At 48.9% G+C, this 23662-nt stretch overlaps 6 non-coding genes and 3 pseudogenes across 6 annotated transcripts; all 9 read right to left on the reverse strand.

The window, feature by feature from the left end:
* Positions 1-1591: 1591 nt before the first annotated feature.
* On the reverse strand, positions 1592-1782 carry LOC130348908 (U2 spliceosomal RNA). The gene has a single exon (XR_008886376.1). It is a non-coding gene; the product is annotated as a U2 spliceosomal RNA (small nuclear RNA).
* Positions 1783-3881: 2099 nt separating this feature from the next.
* Positions 3882-4054, reverse strand: LOC130348952 (U2 spliceosomal RNA; annotated as a pseudogene).
* A 5792-nt stretch (positions 4055-9846) lies between these two features.
* LOC130348898 (U2 spliceosomal RNA) lies at positions 9847-10023 on the reverse strand (annotated as a pseudogene).
* Positions 10024-12121: 2098 nt separating this feature from the next.
* LOC130348955 (U2 spliceosomal RNA) lies at positions 12122-12312 on the reverse strand. The gene has a single exon (XR_008886415.1). It is a non-coding gene; the product is annotated as a U2 spliceosomal RNA (small nuclear RNA).
* Positions 12313-13006: 694 nt separating this feature from the next.
* On the reverse strand, positions 13007-13166 carry LOC130348900 (U2 spliceosomal RNA; annotated as a pseudogene).
* A 2093-nt stretch (positions 13167-15259) lies between these two features.
* LOC130348909 (U2 spliceosomal RNA) lies at positions 15260-15450 on the reverse strand. The gene has a single exon (XR_008886377.1). It is a non-coding gene; the product is annotated as a U2 spliceosomal RNA (small nuclear RNA).
* A 2090-nt stretch (positions 15451-17540) lies between these two features.
* On the reverse strand, positions 17541-17731 carry LOC130348910 (U2 spliceosomal RNA). Its single transcript, XR_008886378.1, has one exon. It is a non-coding gene; the product is annotated as a U2 spliceosomal RNA (small nuclear RNA).
* Positions 17732-19829: 2098 nt separating this feature from the next.
* Positions 19830-20020, reverse strand: LOC130348911 (U2 spliceosomal RNA). Its single transcript, XR_008886379.1, has one exon. It is a non-coding gene; the product is annotated as a U2 spliceosomal RNA (small nuclear RNA).
* Positions 20021-22125: 2105 nt separating this feature from the next.
* LOC130348913 (U2 spliceosomal RNA) lies at positions 22126-22316 on the reverse strand. Its single transcript, XR_008886380.1, has one exon. It is a non-coding gene; the product is annotated as a U2 spliceosomal RNA (small nuclear RNA).
* Between the last annotated feature and the right edge of the window lie 1346 nt (positions 22317-23662).

Genomic DNA, 23662 nt, shown 5'->3' on the forward strand with positions numbered 1-23662 from the left:
TCGCTGCTGTGAAGGTTCTAGGTGACATCACAAATCCCTTTGGTTACATACACAACAAAGCTGGGTTGTTGTTGTTTACACTCTGCAAGGCCTGTGGAAGTGAGTGACATCATAGCACTGTAGTTCTGAGGGTTCAAGATGGATGCAACAATCTCCTGTTGCTTCTATGAAGGCCGTAATAGACGACATCACCAAACAGCTCCATAGTCACATACACAGCAAAGGAGAGATGTTGTTTACACCTAGTGATGTCAGTGGTATTGAGTGACATCACAGCACAGTGCTAAGGCTCCTGGGCCTGGACACAGCAGCGGCTGCAATATCTCAACGGAGAATACGTTTATATCTATGTGTGTGTGTGCGCATATATATATATATATATATATATATATATATATATATATATATATATATATATTTCTCCGCCGAAATCACTTTTAAACCCATTTCCACCTTTTTTTCCCTTCTCTTCCTCTTACTTTTTTTTCACGTTTTTTTACGTTTTTCTCCTTTTCGCCTCTTTTCTGGGCGTATTATTCTTCTTTTTCTTCTTTTTTTTCGTCTAATGCATACCCCATCAGTGCAGCAATGCTTATTCAATACCGCCAGCAGATGGAGACACTGGGGGATAATTTTCTAAGGATTTATACTGATTTTTCCTGTCTGAATTTGTCGCACAGAAAGTTGCAGGCCAAATATGTGTGACATTTCTGCGACTTTAGCTTCTAGAGCATTTTTACAACATTATACATAGGTGCTGAATACATAAAAAGCGACTGTTCAGCGACAGACAAGTCGCATCGGCTGAAAGTAGGCCAGAATGTCAGTCCATGTTGGAGCAGGTTTAGATACAGTCTAAAGCATAGATCTCAAAGTCTGTGCACAGAATTTAGCAAGGGCCTCGCACCTTCTGATGCATCAGGTAGGTGCACAATAGCATAGCCTAACCCTCTGTACTTTGGTCTATATTGATGCGGGACATAGACAGCCAGCTGATGACCAATCCATTAGTGCAATGGATGGCTGGAAGCATTTGTCTTTGCCTTTGCAATACCACAGAAGCAATGCATGGTCAATGTACAGCAATGACACACCTGTGTGAACAGCCAGGAGACCCCCCCCCCCATGTTATGTTACATAGTTACATAGTTAGTACGGTCGAAAAAAGACATATGTCCATCACGTTCAACCAGGGAATTAAGGGGTAGGGGTGTGGCGCGATATTGGGGAAGGGATGAGATTTTATATTTCTTCATAAGCATTAATCTTATTTTGTCAATTAGGAACATTCAGCACCCACCCGCTATCAAGGCAGCTGCCTATCATGTCATGCCCTACCTGCACAGGTGTGCTGGCTACTCAAATGATCCAATTAAGGAGGCCATTTAGTCAGCAGCAGCAGAAGTCCTGTGCCTGGACGCTCCAACAGGGGCCAGACACAAGCAGAAGCAGAAGCAGCAGAAGAAGCAGCAGCAGCACCACCTTTTGTTTTTTGGCTGCAGCAGCAGCAAGGCCCACAGGGCTGGCTAGCTGGCTAGCCAGCAAGCAGGTAGCAATGAAAGTAGGAATCTTTCTTTTTAACCCTGTAAGGGGGTGGTGCACTGTACCCGAAGATACTGCCATATCGGGTCAATGCATAGGGCGACGGAAGCAAGCTTCGAAATCGGCCCCCGTTCTCAAAAATCCATTTAATATATGGTCCCCAGATAGGGGACGTATCAGATATTAAACTGATAAGAACAGATACTACACTTGATCTTAGCCAAAAGGCCGAGAAGCGATAACCGTGAAAGGGGCGGGCCCAACAAGGTCCCCTTCATGGGCACTATCACTGCTTGCTGTCAGGGAGGCTGCCAGACAATTTTCCATGCACACTCTGGGCTGGGGGGCAGTCAACCACCAGTACACACAGCAGAACCTAAACCCATACCATTATTGCTAAGCAGCAAGACAGGGGCCCATTGCACTCCCACGGGGCCTTTTTAAATGCAATCCATAACCCGGATTTGCCAGGAACCCTTCTTACTCCTCCTACTTGCATGTGACACTGGGCTTAGGATCTGCATAGGAAACACACTCACAAGCACACACCTACCTTTGTTGCCTGCAGATGCCTCCTTGGCTGTCCCCAAACGGTATCAAACCAACACCCACGGGAAGCTGTAAGCATAGAGGACATGCCTGCACCCCATTGGACTTACCTGTGTGGGTTAAATCCGGGTTATTTGACAACCTATGGCGGTGATGGTTCTGCTCAGGCAGAGCAGTGCTGATGCTCCTCATAAAGCTGTCGCTGCTGTGAAGGTTCTAGGTGACATCACAAATCCCTTTGGTTACATACACAACAAAGCTGGGTTGTTGTTGTTTACACTCTGCAAGGCCTGTGGAAGTGAGTGACATCATAGCACTGTAGTTCTGAGGGTTCAAGATGGATGCAACAATCTCCTGTTGCTTCTATGAAGGCCGTAATAGACGACATCACCAAACAGCTCCATAGTCACATACACAGCAAAGGAGAGATGTTGTTTACACCTAGTGATGTCAGTGGTATTGAGTGACATCACAGCACAGTGCTAAGGCTCCTGGGCCTGGACACAGCAGCGGCTGCAATATCTCAACGGAGAATACGTTTATATCTATGTGTGTGTGTGCGCATATATATATATATATATATATATATATATATATATATATATATATATATATATTTCTCCGCCGAAATCACTTTTAAACCCATTTCCACCTTTTTTTCCCTTCTCTTCCTCTTACTTTTTTTTCACGTTTTTTTACGTTTTTCTCCTTTTCGCCTCTTTTCTGGGCGTATTATTCTTCTTTTTCTTCTTTTTTTTCGTCTAATGCATACCCCATCAGTGCAGCAATGCTTATTCAATACCGCCAGCAGATGGAGACACTGGGGGATAATTTTCTAAGGATTTATACTGATTTTTCCTGTCTGAATTTGTCGCACAGAAAGTTGCAGGCCAAATATGTGTGACATTTCTGCGACTTTAGCTTCTAGAGCATTTTTACAACATTATACATAGGTGCTGAATACATAAAAAGCGACTGTTCAGCGACAGACAAGTCGCATCGGCTGAAAGTAGGCCAGAATGTCAGTCCATGTTGGAGCAGGTTTAGATACAGTCTAAAGCATAGATCTCAAAGTCTGTGCACAGAATTTAGCAAGGGCCTCGCACCTTCTGATGCATCAGGTAGGTGCACAATAGCATAGCCTAACCCTCTGTACTTTGGTCTATATTGATGCGGGACATAGACAGCCAGCTGATGACCAATCCATTAGTGCAATGGATGGCTGGAAGCATTTGTCTTTGCCTTTGCAATACCACAGAAGCAATGCATGGTCAATGTACAGCAATGACACACCTGTGTGAACAGCCAGGAGACCCCCCCCCCCATGTTATGTTACATAGTTACATAGTTAGTACGGTCGAAAAAAGACATATGTCCATCACGTTCAACCAGGGAATTAAGGGGTAGGGGTGTGGCGCGATATTGGGGAAGGGATGAGATTTTATATTTCTTCATAAGCATTAATCTTATTTTGTCAATTAGGAACATTCAGCACCCACCCGCTATCAAGGCAGCTGCCTATCATGTCATGCCCTACCTGCACAGGTGTGCTGGCTACTCAAATGATCCAATTAAGGAGGCCATTTAGTCAGCAGCAGCAGAAGTCCTGTGCCTGGACGCTCCAACAGGGGCCAGACACAAGCAGAAGCAGAAGCAGCAGAAGAAGCAGCAGCAGCACCACCTTTTGTTTTTTGGCTGCAGCAGCAGCAAGGCCCACAGGGCTGGCTAGCTGGCTAGCCAGCAAGCAGGTAGCAATGAAAGTAGGAATCTTTCTTTTTAACCCTGTAAGGGGGTGGTGCACTGTACCCGAAGATACTGCCATATCGGGTCAATGCATAGGGCGACGGAAGCAAGCTTCGAAATCGGCCCCCGTTCTCAAAAATCCATTTAATATATGGTCCCCAGATAGGGGACGTATCAGATATTAAACTGATAAGAACAGATTTTTTTGATTGAAAGAGCTTTATTTTCCGTTCAGTCATTACAAGTCGTACAATAAATTACAGTCACACAAAGCATGATAGTACAATACACAGCAAAGGTTCCCTAAGCTATACATCGCACACCATGCTACTCTAACATTCAGCTCAATCCTGCAATATAAAGGCACAAGAGATCAAACAAAAACCAAATAATACACTCTGTGATCGGGGTAGGGGTGTGGGCGACTATGTGGGGGTAGGGAGGGGGCGGATCACAGGGCCAAACTGTTGGGCTGTATCTTCAGGGAGACATGGGAGAAGGAGAGGGGTCTTCACTCCTCTTCTTCCTCATCAACGGCCGAGCTGTCCAAGATGGAATAGTCTCTAAGCAGGTTCTTGATGAACCTGCGGCAGTCCCGGACGGACATGTTTTCCCTGTTGATCACGAGGCGGTTCCTGGCAAGCCACACTGCGTCCTTAAAACAGTTCATAAGGCGCCAGGCCTCCTGGATGGCCTCCACGTCGTGGGTCCCAGGGAACAGGCCGTAAAGCACCGAATGGTACGATAGGCAGCTCCTGGGCACTGAGTCTCTGAGTTCCTGTTCTAGGGCGTCCAACAGACCCTGTGCAAAGGGGCACTGCCAAAACACGTGGAAAGATGTTTCCTCCACGTAGGGGCAACGGGGGCAGTACCGGGTCTTGCACAGGTTGCGGGCATGCATGAATGACCTGAGAGAGAGACCTCCCATGACGGCCATCCACGACAAGTCCTTGTGTCCATTGGTAAGCCGCTTTGAGGCCACATTGTTCCAAACTGTCTCTGCAGTGGCTGCGGGGAGTCCCGGAACCAGCTCGGTCGAGTCCTTAGCTCGGATGAGCTTGTGGATTGTCTTTGGCTTCCATAGGTCTGGTTTCAGTCCTTCCAGCTGGTGCTCCCTCACAAACCGGACAACATCCCCATAGAACCAGGGAGTGTTCCAGTTGTAAGGGATGGAGCTGTCCCACTTGTCCCAGCCCAGCTGTCTCCAGAGGGGCATGAGAAGCAAGCGAGACATGGACCTGCCCGCTGAGCCAGTCTTTTCTACAAGAGTCCGCTGCACCGTGACACATGCAAAGGAGGCCCTCAGCAGAGCGGGGATGTCGGGTATTCCCTTCCCACCCTTGCGGGGTTCCTTGTACATCACGGTCCTCTTGACTCTGTCCATTTTGCCCCAGACGAAGCCAAACACTGTCCGGGTGATGGCCTTGCAAACGGTGGTATGGGGAGGCCAGGCCTGTGCGGTATATTGGAGCACAGGCAAAACTTCACTCCGCAGGACAAGTGCCTTGCCTTCCATCGTGAGCTTTCTGGAGCTCCACAGTCCGATCTTTGAGTTTATCCTTCCTAGTCGGTCTTGCCAAGACTTAAGGGCCGCTCCTTCCTTCCCGAACCAGACTCCAAGAATTTGAATGAAGTCCGGCTTAATAGTAAAGGGGAAGGGGGCGGAAGAAGCCAGGTGCCACTCCCCGAAGAGCATGGCCTCCGACTTCCCGCAGTTGACTTTTGCCCCCGAAGCTCTGCCGAAGTCCTCGCAGGTCTGGACGAGTGCAGTCACCGAACGCTGGTCAGCGCAGAAGACGGTCACGTCGTCCATGTAGAGCGAGCACTTGACCTCGTGGCGATCTGGTCCTGGTGCGGTGATCCCTCTGATCTCTCCATTCTGCCGGATAGTCTCAGCGAAGAGCTCTATAACACAAACAAAAAGGAGAGGTGAAAGAGGGCAGCCTTGTCTAACCCCTGAAAGAATGGAAAAGGGGTCAGTCTTCCAGCCGTTCACCAACACCGTGCTGTAAATGTCAAAATACATAACGTTAACAAAAGAGCAAAACATCTTCCCCAGACCCAGCCTGCGCAAAACCCTGTCCATGAATGCGTGGGAGACACGGTCGAACGCCTTCTCCTGATCTAAGCTGACCAGGGCGGCGCGGCCCCCGCGGTCCTGGATGTAATGGACCGTGTCTCTCACAAGGGCAAGGCTGTCGGCAATCCTGCGGCCAGGAATGCTGCAGGTCTGGTCCGGATGGACGATCTGCCCCATGACAGGTTTCAGCCTGTTGGCCAGCACCTTGGCGAGGATCTTGTAGTCCACGTTCAGGAGAGAGATGGGACGCCAGTTTTTCAGGTCACATCTCTCCCCCTTCCGCTTATACAAGATCGTGATCATCCCTTCCCTCAACGACGGAGGCATTCTGCCCCCCACCACCATCTCCTCGTACACCTCCAACAGGTCCGGACAGATCAGGTCACCCAGCGCTACGTAGAGCTCGGCCGGGAGACCGTCACTGCCCGGGGTCCTGCCGGGCTTAAAGGATCTAGCGGCAGAGAGCAGCTCTCCCACCGTCAAGGGATCGTCCATAGCCGCCGCACCTGCGGGATCAACAACGTTAGTGACACCTGACAGGAACCTCTCGGCGGCTTCGGGGTCGGATGACTTGGGGGCGTAGAGGTTGCTGTAGAAGTCGTGGACGACCCCCATCACTTCCTCCTTGCCGCTCCTCATGTGTCCGGTCTCATCTCGTAGCTCAGTCAGGGGCGTGTGGCCGGCATGGAGCTTCCTGAAAAAGAAAGAGTTACATTTCTCACCCTTCTCCAGGTTCTCCACCTTGGAACGAAAGACGATTCGCTTGGATTCCTCCTCAAAGTGCCTTTTCAAGCTCTTTTTGGTCTCCTCCAGCTCCTCCCTGACGTCCCAGCCACACTGGAGCAGGTCCTGCAGGGACCGCAGCTCGCGCTGCAGTTTCCTCAAGTCCCACTTCTTCGCACACGCCTGTTGTCTGCCTTTTGCCTGAAAGAAACAACGGAATTCGACTTTAACATATTCCCACCAATCGCTGATGCACTTGAACAGACATTTGTCATTTCGCCATACAAGGTACGCATCCCTAAGTTCCTCCATGACCTCCCTCTGCTCCAACAGGGCACAATTCAACTTCCAGGAGCCTGGGCCAGGTGGGAATCCATGGCCCAGAGTCCCCCGGAATCGAATGGCCCTGTGGTCAGAGAAGAAGCAGGGGACCATAGAGTACGACACCTTTCTGACTGCTCTCGAAGTGAAGATGAAGTCTATCCGAGAACGGAGCGAGCCATCGGGGCGGCTCCACGTATAGTTTACGGAGCCGTTCCCGATGGACCCGACAACGTCCTGCAAGGATGCCTCCGTCACCATCTCAATCAGCAGTTTAGACGTCACGTCCAGGTTGGCGGATGTGCCAGAACTGCGCCCGTCCACCTCAATGGGGCAGTTGAAGTCACCACCCAACACTACTGCCCTAGTGGTGGCGAGTTCAGCCCGCAGGGCCTGGAGAACCTCCAGTCGGACATCCCTCTCAGGGGAGGCGTACACGTTGATGAGCCGCACGGGCTCACCCGCCCAGGAACCGTCTGCGACAAGAAGTCTGCCACAGACGAGCTCCCGGACGGAATCAAGTGCAAAGTTACCTCCCCTGATCAGGATGGCCACCCCCGCAGACCTATTGTCGCCCCCACCAGACCAGTAGGAAGGGCCGTGAGGCCACTGCCTGGCCAGATGGTTGTAAGACCTAGAAGCAGACAAAGCACATTCCTGCAACATGTAAACATCACACCTCTGGGAATCTAAGAACGTAAGAACAGTCTGGAATCTAAACCAAGCTCTAATACTCCTCACATTAATGCAGAAGATGTTGAGATCAGCCATGGGAATAAAAAAAAGAGAGGTTAGTTCTGATACTAGTTACCAGTCTGGTCGGACGGGTCCTCTTCTCTGGCGCCTGTCGGCTCGTGTGGCTTCTCGTAGCGCCCTTCCAAGAACTCGTCGTAGACCGTGTTGGACGGAGTGTCCAGGATTTTCTTAACCTCTGGGTCCTGCAGCAGCTCCTCCATAGATTGAGCTTGGACTGGCTCTGCTTGGACCTGCTCCACTTGGGCCTGCTCCATCACCTCCTCTCCTTCTGAAGCCTCAGGGCTCTCGCAGACCTGCTCCATCTCCTCCTCCTCATCTGAAGCTTGAGGGGTTTCGCAGGTCTCGATTATCTTTCTTTTGTGGGACTCTTCTGATACGTTGTCCCTTCCTTTCCTCTTCCTCTGTATGGTACCTGGGGGAGGAAGCACAGGAAAGTCCTCCGAAGGGCGGGCACCAGCAGCTGGAGGGGGGTTAGGTGCTGCTGGGCCAGGAGAGAAAGGAGGCTGGGTGGGGCGGGGGGCAGGAGAGAGTGCCCGGGCAGGGGAGGACGGGGCAGGGGTGGGCCGGGCAGGGGAGGACGGGGCAGGGGTGGGCCGGGCAGGGGAGGACGGGGCAGGGGTGGGCCGGGGTGGGGTACGGGGGGCAGGGGTGGGGCGGGATGGGGCAGGAGGGGCGGGGGTGGGACGGGATGGGGCAGGAGGGGCAGGGGTGGGACGGGATGGGGCAGGAGGGGCAGGGGTGGGACGGGATGGGGCAGGGGTGGGACGGGATGGGGCAGGGGTGGGGCGGGATGGGGCAGGAGATGGGGCGGGAGGGGCAGGGGATGGGGCGGGAGGGGCAGGGGAGGGGCGGGACGGGGCAGGGGTGGTGGCTTTCGCCTTCTTACCCTCCTTGGTCGGCTTGGCCATCCGTGGTGTTGGCTCCGGAGCTGGGGCTGGCTTCGGTGCTCTCGCTGCCACAGATGCCCATGTTCTCTCCCTCTGGGGGCAGTCCTTGTAGCTGTGGGCTGCCAGTCCGCAGAGGTTGCAGGTCTTGCTCTTGGGGCAGTCCTTGGTCGTGTGACCTGTCACACGGCAATACCTGCAGGCATCCTCCGTACAGTCCTTGCCCTCGTGGCCCATCTTGCCACATCTCCTGCAGGTCTGCGGCATGTCCGGGTAGAAGATAAGTCCTGTGGAGTTGCCCAAGGAAAATGTCGTTGGCAGGTGCTGTAGTCCGTCTGGAGAAGCAGGGTTCTTGTTGAGTCTGACGACCACAGACCACTTGCAGGTCCAGTATCCGAGTGAGTTCAGGATGCGGGTGGGCTCCCTCACCACGGTGCAGAAGCGCTTCAGGAAGGTCGAGATGTCCGTGCCTGGGGTGTGTGGGTTCCGCATTGAGACCGTCACCCGCCTCTCCTCTCTTTGAATAAGGCAGTTGCCCACAAAGCGAGAGAAAGGGGATTCGGGACTCGCCGCTTTCACCACCTCCCAGTATCTTCTACAGGTCCCAATGGTGGCAAAGGTGATGTAGAAGATTCCCGAAAAGAAGGTTGCTATTCCCAGGGTGTCAGCCGTGGGGAAGCCTTGATCCGCCAGCATCTTCTTGCAGAACACGTCGTGGGACATGTCCGGCACCCTTCCGTCCACGGGCTTGAGCTTCAAGGCAACAGTCTGCCTCATCCAGGGCTCCAGGGTTGGAGCTTCCAGGTTAGGAATTCTGCCGCTCTTCTGCCTTGCCGTGGTGGAGGTTGAAGCTTGCTGTGGTTGGGGCTGGACCTCCAGGCCTTGCCCTGCAGCCTCCTGGGTGGACTTGCTGGTTGAGGCCATGGCTTCTTCCAGCAGGCTCTTTTCCGCTTCCTTGCTTGCTTGTGGAGAGAGGCTTCGCAAAGTCTTCTTTCCCGGGTGGGAGGAGCTATGCAGATCCGGTCCCGGTGGGAGGAGCTATGCAAATCCTTCTCCAGAGGCAGCGAGTTTCTTCGAAAAGATTCTGCGCCGCCTTCCTCTTCGCCGCTGTTCCGGAATTCACCGCCGATTCCCTTCTTCCAGGTTCTTCGTCGGCTTCTTCCGGAGCTGCAGTCTTCAAGATCTTCTCCTTCTTCAGATGTTCCGAGGCAGGCAGGAGACGATCTTCAGGTGGTATGCTCTAGAGAAATGCGGTTCTAATAAGAACGAAAAGTACTGCAATCGTACTACGCAAAATCTCTACCACAATGCTTGGAGTTCTTCAGACCGTAGCGATCATGGTATCTCCCCTGCCAGGTAAGTATAACTTATAACTGATAAGAACAGATACTACACTTGATCTTAGCCAAAAGGCCGAGAAGCGATAACCGTGAAAGGGGCGGGCCCAACAAGGTCCCCTTCATGGGCACTATCACTGCTTGCTGTCAGGGAGGCTGCCAGACAATTTTCCATGCACACTCTGGGCTGGGGGGCAGTCAACCACCAGTACACACAGCAGAACCTAAACCCATACCATTATTGCTAAGCAGCAAGACAGGGGCCCATTGCACTCCCACGGGGCCTTTTTAAATGCAATCCATAACCCGGATTTGCCAGGAACCCTTCTTACTCCTCCTACTTGCATGTGACACTGGGCTTAGGATCTGCATAGGAAACACACACACAAGCACACACCTACCTTTGTTGCCTGCAGATGCCTCCTTGGCTGTCCCCAAACGGTATCAAACCAACACCCACGGGAAGCTGTAAGCATAGAGGACATGCCTGCACCCCATTGGACTTACCTGTGTGGGTTAAATCCGGGTTATTTGACAACCTATGGCGGTGATGGTTCTGCTCAGGCAGAGCAGTGCTGATGCTCCTCATAAAGCTGTCGCTGCTGTGAAGGTTCTAGGTGACATCACAAATCCCTTTGGTTACATACACAACAAAGCTGGGTTGTTGTTGTTTACACTCTGCAAGGCCTGTGGAAGTGAGTGACATCATAGCACTGTAGTTCTGAGGGTTCAAGATGGATGCAACAATCTCCTGTTGCTTCTATGAAGGCCGTAATAGACGACATCACCAAACAGCTCCATAGTCACATACACAGCAAAGGAGAGATGTTGTTTACACCTAGTGATGTCAGTGGTATTGAGTGACATCACAGCACAGTGCTAAGGCTCCTGGGCCTGGACACAGCAGCGGCTGCAATATCTCAACGGAGAATACGTTTATATCTATGTGTGTGTGTGCGCATATATATATATATATATATATATATATATATATTTTTTTTTTTTTTTTCTCCGCCAAAATCACTTTTAAACCCATTTCCACCTTTTTTTCCCTTCTCTTCCTCTTACTTTTTTTTCACGTTTTTTTACGTTTTTCTCCTTTTCGCCTCTTTTCTGGGCGTATTATTCTTCTTTTTCTTCTTTTTTTTCGTCTAATGCATACCCCATCAGTGCAGCAATGCTTATTCAATACCGCCAGCAGATGGAGACACTGGGGGATAATTTTCTAAGGATTTATACTGATTTTTCCTGTCTGAATTTGTCGCACAGAAAGTTGCAGGCCAAATATGTGTGACATTTCTGCGACTTTAGCTTCTAGAGCATTTTTACAACATTATACATAGGTGCTGAATACATAAAAAGCGACTGTTCAGCGACAGACAAGTCGCATCGGCTGAAAGTAGGCCAGAATGTCAGTCCATGTTGGAGCAGGTTTAGATACAGTCTAAAGCATAGATCTCAAAGTCTGTGCACAGAATTTAGCAAGGGCCTCGCACCTTCTGATGCATCAGGTAGGTGCACAATAGCATAGCCTAACCCTCTGTACTTTGGTCTATATTGATGCGGGACATAGACAGCCAGCTGATGACCAATCCATTAGTGCAATGGATGGCTGGAAGCATTTGTCTTTGCCTTTGCAATACCACAGAAGCAATGCATGGTCAATGTACAGCAATGACACACCTGTGTGAACAGCCAGGAGACCCCCCCCCCCCCCCCCCCCATGTTATGTTACATAGTTACATAGTTAGTACGGTCGAAAAAAGACATATGTCCATCACGTTCAACCAGGGAATTAAGGGGTAGGGGTGTGGCGCGATATTGGGGAAGGGATGAGATTTTATATTTCTTCATAAGCATTAATCTTATTTTGTCAATTAGGAACATTCAGCACCCACCCGCTATCAAGGCAGCTGCCTATCATGTCATGCCCTACCTGCACAGGTGTGCTGGCTACTCAAATGATCCAATTAAGGAGGCCATTTAGTCAGCAGCAGCAGAAGTCCTGTGCCTGGACGCTCCAACAGGGGCCAGACACAAGCAGAAGCAGAAGCAGCAGAAGCAGCAGCAGCACCACCTTTTGTTTTTTGGCTGCAGCAGCAGCAAGGCCCACAGGGCTGGCTAGCTGGCTAGCCAGCAAGCAGGTAGCAATGAAAGTAGGAATCTTTCTTTTTAACCCTGTAAGGGGGTGGTGCACTGTACCCGAAGATACTGCCATATCGGGTCAATGCATAGGGCGACGGAAGCAAGCTTCGAAATCGGCCCCCGTTCTCAAAAATCCATTTAATATATGGTCCCCAGATAGGGGACGTATCAGATATTAAACTGATAAGAACAGATTTTTTTTTTTTTTTTTTTTTTTTTTTTTAAAGCCGAGGAACGTGCTTTCGATTCACCCAAAGTGCAAGAAAAAGTGCAAACGTGTTACACTAAAAAAACGTGCACAAAGGATGCGGTCTATCGCAAGCCCTTCTCCGATAGGAGAGAGGCCCCCCAACAAACCTTACCCTTCGCCTCCGGACCAAAAGGTACCTGCGAGGTTCCAGGTTCGATGTCCCTTTTCGCCGAAGCTACTAGGGGACCACAAATGCTCCCGGCATCCCCCTTGGCGTTAGCCAAGGTATCTGCCCGCAGAGCCGATTACGGTAGGTATCCTGCCAAAGCAGGAGTACCCGGGGTGTTTGCAGGGAGGTGCGGAACCTAATGGCCACACACACCTCCCCTAGACCGCCAGGAGGGACACCCAGAAGGGCTACCGCATCCTGACAAATCCTGTGAACACACAACACGCAAAAAGTGACACAGTGAGACAAAAAAAGAAATAAATAAGTGAATGTGTGCAGATATACTGCCCGGACATCCGGTCGGATCTATAAAAATTTCTCTGATCCTAGCCAGAAGGCCGGGAATCAAGAGGTGAGTGCCACAAGGTGAAGAGATTATGGTGCCCGTGCTTCAACTCAGTGAGTCTATCCTCCCAGTGAGTTTCGGCACCTCGGGGTCACCACTCCCCGAGGCACAAAAGTACCTCGGCTCTAGACCCTCTCAGCCTCATGGCGAGACCCGGAGGGAACAGGTCACATCGGGGCAGCCGTCGAGCTGATTCCTCAGAACCAGCCCCGGAAAGCCCTGGTACACCTGCATCCTCCATGCAGCACCCATCCCCACCAGCATGAAAACTGATAAGAACAGATACTACACTTGATCTTAGCCAAAAGGCCGAGAAGCGATAACCGTGAAAGGGGCGGGCCCAACAAGGTCCCCTTCATGGGCACTATCACTGCTTGCTGTCAGGGAGGCTGCCAGACAATTTTCCATGCACACTCTGGGCTGGGGGGCAGTCAACCACCAGTACACACAGCAGAACCTAAACCCATACCATTATTGCTAAGCAGCAAGACAGGGGCCCATTGCACTCCCACGGGGCCTTTTTAAATGCAATCCATAACCCGGATTTGCCAGGAACCCTTCTTACTCCTCCTACTTGCATGTGACACTGGGCTTAGGATCTGCATAGGAAACACACACACAAGCACACACCTACCTTTGTTGCCTGCAGATGCCTCCTTGGCTGTCCCCAAACGGTATCAAACCAACACCCACGGGAAGCTGTAAGCATAGAGGACATGCCTGCACCCCATTGGACTTACCTGTGTGGGTTAAATCCGGGTTATTTGACAACCTATGGCGGTGATGGTTCTGCTCAGGCAGAGCAGTGCTGATGCTCCTCATAAAGCTGTCGCTGCTGTGAAGGTTCTAGGTGACATCACAAATCCCTTTGGTTACATACACAACAAAGCTGGGTTGTTGTTGTTTACACTCTGCAAGGCCTGTGGAAGTGAGTGACATCATAGCACTGTAGTTCTGAGGGTTCAAGATGGATGCAACAATCTCCTGTTGCTTCTATGAAGGCCGTAATAGACGACATCACCAAACAGCTCCATAGTCACATACACAGCAAAGGAGAGATGTTGTTTACACCTAGTGATGTCAGTGGTATTGAGTGACATCACAGCACAGTGCTAAGGCTCCTGGGCCTGGACACAGCAGCGGCTGCAATATCTCAACGGAGAATACGTTTATATCTATGTGTGTGTGTGCGCATATATATATATATATATATATATATATATATATATATATATATATATTTCTCCGCCGAAATCACTTTTAAACCCATTTCCACCTTTTTTTCCCTTCTCTTCCTCTTACTTTTTTTTCACGTTTTTTTACGTTTTTCTCCTTTTCGCCTCTTTTCTGGGCGTATTATTCTTCTTTTTCTTCTTTTTTTTCGTCTAATGCATACCCCATCAGTGCAGCAATGCTTATTCAATACCGCCAGCAGATGGAGACACTGGGGGATAATTTTCTAAGGATTTATACTGATTTTTCCTGTCTGAATTTGTCGCACAGAAAGTTGCAGGCCAAATATGTGTGACATTTCTGCGACTTTAGCTTCTAGAGCATTTTTACAACATTATACATAGGTGCTGAATACATAAAAAGCGACTGTTCAGCGACAGACAAGTCGCATCGGCTGAAAGTAGGCCAGAATGTCAGTCCATGTTGGAGCAGGTTTAGATACAGTCTAAAGCATAGATCTCAAAGTCTGTGCACAGAATTTAGCAAGGGCCTCGCACCTTCTGATGCATCAGGTAGGTGCACAATAGCATAGCCTAACCCTCTGTACTTTGGTCTATATTGATGCGGGACATAGACAGCCAGCTGATGACCAATCCATTAGTGCAATGGATGGCTGGAAGCATTTGTCTTTGCCTTTGCAATACCACAGAAGCAATGCATGGTCAATGTACAGCAATGACACACCTGTGTGAACAGCCAGGAGACCCCCCCCCCCCCCCCCCCCATGTTATGTTACATAGTTACATAGTTAGTACGGTCGAAAAAAGACATATGTCCATCACGTTCAACCAGGGAATTAAGGGGTAGGGGTGTGGCGCGATATTGGGGAAGGGATGAGATTTTATATTTCTTCATAAGCATTAATCTTATTTTGTCAATTAGGAACATTCAGCACCCACCCGCTATCAAGGCAGCTGCCTATCATGTCATGCCCTACCTGCACAGGTGTGCTGGCTACTCAAATGATCCAATTAAGGAGGCCATTTAGTCAGCAGCAGCAGAAGTCCTGTGCCTGGACGCTCCAACAGGGGCCAGACACAAGCAGAAGCAGCAGAAGCAGCAGCAGCACCACCTTTTGTTTTTTGGCTGCAGCAGCAGCAAGGCCCACAGGGCTGGCTAGCTGGCTAGCCAGCAAGCAGGTAGCAATGAAAGTAGGAATCTTTCTTTTTAACCCTGTAAGGGGGTGGTGCACTGTACCCGAAGATACTGCCATATCGGGTCAATGCATAGGGCGACGGAAGCAAGCTTCGAAATCGGCCCCCGTTCTCAAAAATCCATTTAATATATGGTCCCCAGATAGGGGACGTATCAGATATTAAACTGATAAGAACAGATACTACACTTGATCTTAGCCAAAAGGCCGAGAAGCGATAACCGTGAAAGGGGCGGGCCCAACAAGGTCCCCTTCATGGGCACTATCACTGCTTGCTGTCAGGGAGGCTGCCAGACAATTTTCCATGCACACTCTGGGCTGGGGGGCAGTCAACCACCAGTACACACAGCAGAACCTAAACCCATACCATTATTGCTAAGCAGCAAGACAGGGGCCCATTGCACTCCCACGGGGCCTTTTTAAATGCAATCCATAACCCGGATTTGCCAGGAACCCTTCTTACTCCTCCTACTTGCATGTGACACTGGGCTTAGGATCTGCATAGGAAACACACACACAAGCACACACCTACCTTTGTTGCCTGCAGATGCCTCCTTGGCTGTCCCCAAACGGTATCAAACCAACACCCACGGGAAGCTGTAAGCATAGAGGACATGCCTGCACCCCATTGGACTTACCTGTGTGGGTTAAATCCGGGTTATTTGACAACCTATGGCGGTGATGGTTCTGCTCAGGCAGAGCAGTGCTGATGCTCCTCATAAAGCTGTCGCTGCTGTGAAGGTTCTAGGTGACATCACAAATCCCTTTGGTTACATACACAACAAAGCTGGGTTGTTGTTGTTTACACTCTGCAAGGCCTGTGGAAGTGAGTGACATCATAGCACTGTAGTTCTGAGGGTTCAAGATGGATGCAACAATCTCCTGTTGCTTCTATGAAGGCCGTAATAGACGACATCACCAAACAGCTCCATAGTCACATACACAGCAAAGGAGAGATGTTGTTTACACCTAGTGATGTCAGTGGTATTGAGTGACATCACAGCACAGTGCTAAGGCTCCTGGGCCTGGACACAGCAGCGGCTGCAATATCTCAACGGAGAATACGTTTATATCTATGTGTGTGTGTGCGCATATATATATATATATATATATATATATATATATATATATATATATTTCTCCGCCGAAATCACTTTTAAACCCATTTCCACCTTTTTTTCCCTTCTCTTCCTCTTACTTTTTTTCACGTTTTTTTACGTTTTTCTCCTTTTCGCCTCTTTTCTGGGCGTATTATTCTTCTTTTTCTTCTTTTTTTTCGTCTAATGCATACCCCATCAGTGCAGCAATGCTTATTCAATACCGCCAGCAGATGGAGACACTGGGGGATAATTTTCTAAGGATTTATACTGATTTTTCCTGTCTGAATTTGTCGCACAGAAAGTTGCAGGCCAAATATGTGTGACATTTCTGCGACTTTAGCTTCTAGAGCATTTTTACAACATTATACATAGGTGCTGAATACATAAAAAGCGACTGTTCAGCGACAGACAAGTCGCATCGGCTGAAAGTAGGCCAGAATGTCAGTCCATGTTGGAGCAGGTTTAGATACAGTCTAAAGCATAGATCTCAAAGTCTGTGCACAGAATTTAGCAAGGGCCTCGCACCTTCTGATGCATCAGGTAGGTGCACAATAGCATAGCCTAACCCTCTGTACTTTGGTCTATATTGATGCGGGACATAGACAGCCAGCTGATGACCAATCCATTAGTGCAATGGATGGCTGGAAGCATTTGTCTTTGCCTTTGCAATACCACAGAAGCAATGCATGGTCAATGTACAGCAATGACACACCTGTGTGAACAGCCAGGAGACCCCCCCCCCCCCCCCCCCCATGTTATGTTACATAGTTACATAGTTAGTACGGTCGAAAAAAGACATATGTCCATCACGTTCAACCAGGGAATTAAGGGGTAGGGGTGTGGCGCGATATTGGGGAAGGGATGAGATTTTATATTTCTTCATAAGCATTAATCTTATTTTGTCAATTAGGAACATTCAGCACCCACCCGCTATCAAGGCAGCTGCCTATCATGTCATGCCCTACCTGCACAGGTGTGCTGGCTACTCAAATGATCCAATTAAGGAGGCCATTTAGTCAGCAGCAGCAGAAGTCCTGTGCCTGGACGCTCCAACAGGGGCCAGACACAAGCAGAAGCAGCAGAAGCAGCAGCAGCACCACCTTTTGTTTTTTGGCTGCAGCAGCAGCAAGGCCCACAGGGCTGGCTAGCTGGCTAGCCAGCAAGCAGGTAGCAATGAAAGTAGGAATCTTTCTTTTTAACCCTGTAAGGGGGTGGTGCACTGTACCCGAAGATACTGCCATATCGGGTCAATGCATAGGGCGACGGAAGCAAGCTTCGAAATCGGCCCCCGTTCTCAAAAATCCATTTAATATATGGTCCCCAGATAGGGGACGTATCAGATATTAAACTGATAAGAACAGATACTACACTTGATCTTAGCCAAAAGGCCGAGAAGCGATAACCGTGAAAGGGGCGGGCCCAACAAGGTCCCCTTCATGGGCACTATCACTGCTTGCTGTCAGGGAGGCTGCCAGACAATTTTCCATGCACACTCTGGGCTGGGGGGCAGTCAACCACCAGTACACACAGCAGAACCTAAACCCATACCATTATTGCTAAGCAGCAAGACAGGGGCCCATTGCACTCCCACGGGGCCTTTTTAAATGCAATCCATAACCCGGATTTGCCAGGAACCCTTCTTACTCCTCCTACTTGCATGTGACACTGGGCTTAGGATCTGCATAGGAAACACACACACAAGCACACACCTACCTTTGTTGCCTGCAGATGCCTCCTTGGCTGTCCCCAAACGGTATCAAACCAACACCCACGGGAAGCTGTAAGCATAGAGGACATGCCTGCACCCCATTGGACTTACCTGTGTGGGTTAAATCCGGGTTATTTGACAACCTATGGCGGTGATGGTTCTGCTCAGGCAGAGCAGTGCTGATGCTCCTCATAAAGCTGTCGCTGCTGTGAAGGTTCTAGGTGACATCACAAATCCCTTTGGTTACATACACAACAAAGCTGGGTTGTTGTTGTTTACACTCTGCAAGGCCTGTGGAAGTGAGTGACATCATAGCACTGTAGTTCTGAGGGTTCAAGATGGATGCAACAATCTCCTGTTGCTTCTATGAAGGCCGTAATAGACGACATCACCAAACAGCTCCATAGTCACATACACAGCAAAGGAGAGATGTTGTTTACACCTAGTGATGTCAGTGGTATTGAGTGACATCACAGCACAGTGCTAAGGCTCCTGGGCCTGGACACAGCAGCGGCTGCAATATCTCAACGGAGAATACGTTTATATCTATGTGTGTGTGTGCGCATATATATATATATATATATATATATATATATATATATATATATATTTCTCCGCCGAAATCACTTTTAAACCCATTTCCACCTTTTTTTCCCTTCTCTTCCTCTTACTTTTTTTTCACGTTTTTTTACGTTTTTCTCCTTTTCGCCTCTTTTCTGGGCGTATTATTCTTCTTTTTCTTCTTTTTTTTCGTCTAATGCATACCCCATCAGTGCAGCAATGCTTATTCAATACCGCCAGCAGATGGAGACACTGGGGGATAATTTTCTAAGGATTTATACTGATTTTTCCTGTCTGAATTTGTCGCACAGAAAGTTGCAGGCCAAATATGTGTGACATTTCTGCGACTTTAGCTTCTAGAGCATTTTTACAACATTATACATAGGTGCTGAATACATAAAAAGCGACTGTTCAGCGACAGACAAGTCGCATCGGCTGAAAGTAGGCCAGAATGTCAGTCCATGTTGGAGCAGGTTTAGATACAGTCTAAAGCATAGATCTCAAAGTCTGTGCACAGAATTTAGCAAGGGCCTCGCACCTTCTGATGCATCAGGTAGGTGCACAATAGCATAGCCTAACCCTCTGTACTTTGGTCTATATTGATGCGGGACATAGACAGCCAGCTGATGACCAATCCATTAGTGCAATGGATGGCTGGAAGCATTTGTCTTTGCCTTTGCAATACCACAGAAGCAATGCATGGTCAATGTACAGCAATGACACACCTGTGTGAACAGCCAGGAGACACCCCCCCCCCCCCCCCCCCATGTTATGTTACATAGTTACATAGTTAGTACGGTCGAAAAAAGACATATGTCCATCACGTTCAACCAGGGAATTAAGGGGTAGGGGTGTGGCGCGATATTGGGGAAGGGATGAGATTTTATATTTCTTCATAAGCATTAATCTTATTTTGTCAATTAGGAACATTCAGCACCCACCCGCTATCAAGGCAGCTGCCTATCATGTCATGCCCTACCTGCACAGGTGTGCTGGCTACTCAAATGATCCAATTAAGGAGGCCATTTAGTCAGCAGCAGCAGAAGTCCTGTGCCTGGACGCTCCAACAGGGGCCAGACACAAGCAGAAGCAGAAGCAGCAGAAGCAGCAGCAGCACCACCTTTTGTTTTTTGGCTGCAGCAGCAGCAAGGCCCACAGGGCTGGCTAGCTGGCTAGCCAGCAAGCAGGTAGCAATGAAAGTAGGAATCTTTCTTTTTAACCCTGTAAGGGGGTGGTGCACTGTACCCGAAGATACTGCCATATCGGGTCAATGCATAGGGCGACGGAAGCAAGCTTCGAAATCGGCCCCCGTTCTCAAAAATCCATTTAATATATGGTCCCCAGATAGGGGACGTATCAGATATTAAACTGATAAGAACAGATACTACACTTGATCTTAGCCAAAAGGCCGAGAAGCGATAACCGTGAAAGGGGCGGGCCCAACAAGGTCCCCTTCATGGGCACTATCACTGCTTGCTGTCAGGGAGGCTGCCAGACAATTTTCCATGCACACTCTGGGCTGGGGGGCAGTCAACCACCAGTACACACAGCAGAACCTAAACCCATACCATTATTGCTAAGCAGCAAGACAGGGGCCCATTGCACTCCCACGGGGCCTTTTTAAATGCAATCCATAACCCGGATTTGCCAGGAACCCTTCTTACTCCTCCTACTTGCATGTGACACTGGGCTTAGGATCTGCATAGGAAACACACACACAAGCACACACCTACCTTTGTTGCCTGCAGATGCCTCCTTGGCTGTCCCCAAACGGTATCAAACCAACACCCACGGGAAGCTGTAAGCATAGAGGACATGCCTGCACCCCATTGGACTTACCTGTGTGGGTTAAATCCGGGTTATTTGACAACCTATGGCGGTGATGGTTCTGCTCAGGCAGAGCAGTGCTGATGCTCCTCATAAAGCTGTCGCTGCTGTGAAGGTTAAGGTTCTAGGTGACATCACAAATCCCTTTGGTTACATACACAACAAAGCTGGGTTGTTGTTGTTTACACTCTGCAAGGCCTGTGGAAGTGAGTGACATCATAGCACTGTAGTTCTGAGGGTTCAAGATGGATGCAACAATCTCCTGTTGCTTCTATGAAGGCCGTAATAGACGACATCACCAAACAGCTCCATAGTCACATACACAGCAAAGGAGAGATGTTGTTTACACCTAGTGATGTCAGTGGTATTGAGTGACATCACAGCACAGTGCTAAGGCTCCTGGGCCTGGACACAGCAGCGGCTGCAATATCTCAACGGAGAATACGTTTATATCTATGTGTGTGTGTGCGCATATATATATATATATATATATATATATATATATATATATATATATATTTCTCCGCCGAAATCACTTTTAAACCCATTTCCACCTTTTTTTCCCTTCTCTTGCTCTTACTTTTTTTTCACGTTTTTTTACGTTTTTCTCCTTTTCGCCTCTTTTCTGGGCGTATTATTCTTCTTTTTCTTCTTTTTTTTCGTCTAATGCATACCCCATCAGTGCAGCAATGCTTATTCAATACCGCCAGCAGATGGAGACACTGGGGGATAATTTTCTAAGGATTTATACTGATTTTTCCTGTCTGAATTTGTCGCACAGAAAGTTGCAGGCCAAATATGTGTGACATTTCTGCGACTTTAGCTTCTAGAGCATTTTTACAACATTATACATAGGTGCTGAATACATAAAAAGCGACTGTTCAGCGACAGACAAGTCGCATCGGCTGAAAGTAGGCCAGAATGTCAGTCCATGTTGGAGCAGGTTTAGATACAGTCTAAAGCATAGATCTCAAAGTCTGTGCACAGAATTTAGCAAGGGCCTCGCACCTTCTGATGCATCAGGTAGGTGCACAATAGCATAGCCTAACCCTCTGTACTTTGGTCTATATTGATGCGGGACATAGACAGCCAGCTGATGACCAATCCATTAGTGCAATGGATGGCTGGAAGCATTTGTCTTTGCCTTTGCAATACCACAGAAGCAATGCATGGTCAATGTACAGCAATGACACACCTGTGTGAACAGCCAGGAGACCCCCCCCCCCCCCCCCCCCATGTTATGTTACATAGTTACATAGTTAGTACGGTCGAAAAAAGACATATGTCCATCACGTTCAACCAGGGAATTAAGGGGTAGGGGTGTGGCGCGATATTGGGGAAGGGATGAGATTTTATATTTCTTCATAAGCATTAATCTTATTTTGTCAATTAGGAACATTCAGCACCCACCCGCTATCAAGGCAGCTGCCTATCATGTCATGCCCTACCTGCACAGGTGTGCTGGCTACTCAAATGATCCAATTAAGGAGGCCATTTAGTCAGCAGCAGCAGAAGTCCTGTGCCTGGACGCTCCAACAGGGGCCAGACACAAGCAGAAGCAGAAGCAGCAGAAGCAGCAGCAGCACCACCTTTTGTTTTTTGGCTGCAGCAGCAGCAAGGCCCACAGGGCTGGCTAGCTGGCTAGCCAGCAAGCAGGTAGCAATGAAAGTAGGAATCTTTCTTTTTAACCCTGTAAGGGGGTGGTGCACTGTACCCGAAGATACTGCCATATCGGGTCAATGCATAGGGCGACGGAAGCAAGCTTCGAAATCGGCCCCCGTTCTCAAAAATCCATTTAATATATGGTCCCCAGATAGGGGACGTATCAGATATTAAACTGATAAGAACAGATACTACACTTGATCTTAGCCAAAAGGCCGAGAAGCGATAACCGTGAAAGGGGCGGGCCCAACAAGGTCCCCTTCATGGGCACTATCACTGCTTGCTGTCAGGGAGGCTGCCAGACAATTTTCCATGCACACTCTGGGCTGGGGGGCAGTCAACCACCAGTACACACAGCAGAACCTAAACCCATACCATTATTGCTAAGCAGCAAGACAGGGGCCCATTGCACTCCCACGGGGCCTTTTTAAATGCAATCCATAACCCGGATTTGCCAGGAACCCTTCTTACTCCTCCTACTTGCATGTGACACTGGGCTTAGGATCTGCATAGGAAACACACACACAAGCACACACCTACCTTTGTTGCCTGCAGATGCCTCCTTGGCTGTCCCCAAACGGTATCAAACCAACACCCACGGGAAGCTGTAAGCATAGAGGACATGCCTGCACCCCATTGGACTTACCTGTGTGGGTTAAATCCGGGTTATTTGACAACCTATGGCGGTGATGGTTCTGCTCAGGCAGAGCAGTGCTGATGCTCCTCATAAAGCTGTCGCTGCTGTGAAGGTTCTAGGTGACATCACAAATCCCTTTGGTTACATACACAACAAAGCTGGGTTGTTGTTGTTTACACTCTGCAAGGCCTGTGGAAGTGAGTGACATCATAGCACTGTAGTTCTGAGGGTTCAAGATGGATGCAACAATCTCCTGTTGCTTCTATGAAGGCCGTAATAGACGACATCACCAAACAGCTCCATAGTCACATACACAGCAAAGGAGAGATGTTGTTTACACCTAGTGATGTCAGTGGTATTGAGTGACATCACAGCACAGTGCTAAGGCTCCTGGGCCTGGACACAGCAGCGGCTGCAATATCTCAACGGAGAATACGTTTATATCTATGTGTGTGTGTGCGCATATATATATATATATATATATATATATATATATATATATATATATATATTTCTCCGCCGAAATCACTTTTAAACCCATTTCCACCTTTTTTTCCCTTCTCTTCCTCTTACTTTTTTTTCACGTTTTTTTACGTTTTTCTCCTTTTCGCCTCTTTTCTGGGCGTATTATTCTTCTTTTTCTTCTTTTTTTTCGTCTAATGCATACCCCATCAGTGCAGCAATGCTTATTCAATACCGCCAGCAGATGGAGACACTGGGGGATAATTTTCTAAGGATTTATACTGATTTTTCCTGTCTGAATTTGTCGCACAGAAAGTTGCAGGCCAAATATGTGTGTACATTGCATGCACTTAGCTTCTAGAGCTTTTTGACAAGGCAAAGACCAAAGTGTTCAGAATACATAGAAAATGCGACTTGGTTCAGCGAGCTGACTATGTCGCATCCTGGATATAGGCCAAATGTACAAGCCAGGTT

The sequence above is a fragment of the Hyla sarda genome, unplaced genomic scaffold (assembly GCF_029499605.1).
Source record: "Hyla sarda isolate aHylSar1 unplaced genomic scaffold, aHylSar1.hap1 scaffold_894, whole genome shotgun sequence".
Taxonomy (NCBI): Eukaryota; Metazoa; Chordata; class Amphibia; order Anura; family Hylidae; genus Hyla; species Hyla sarda.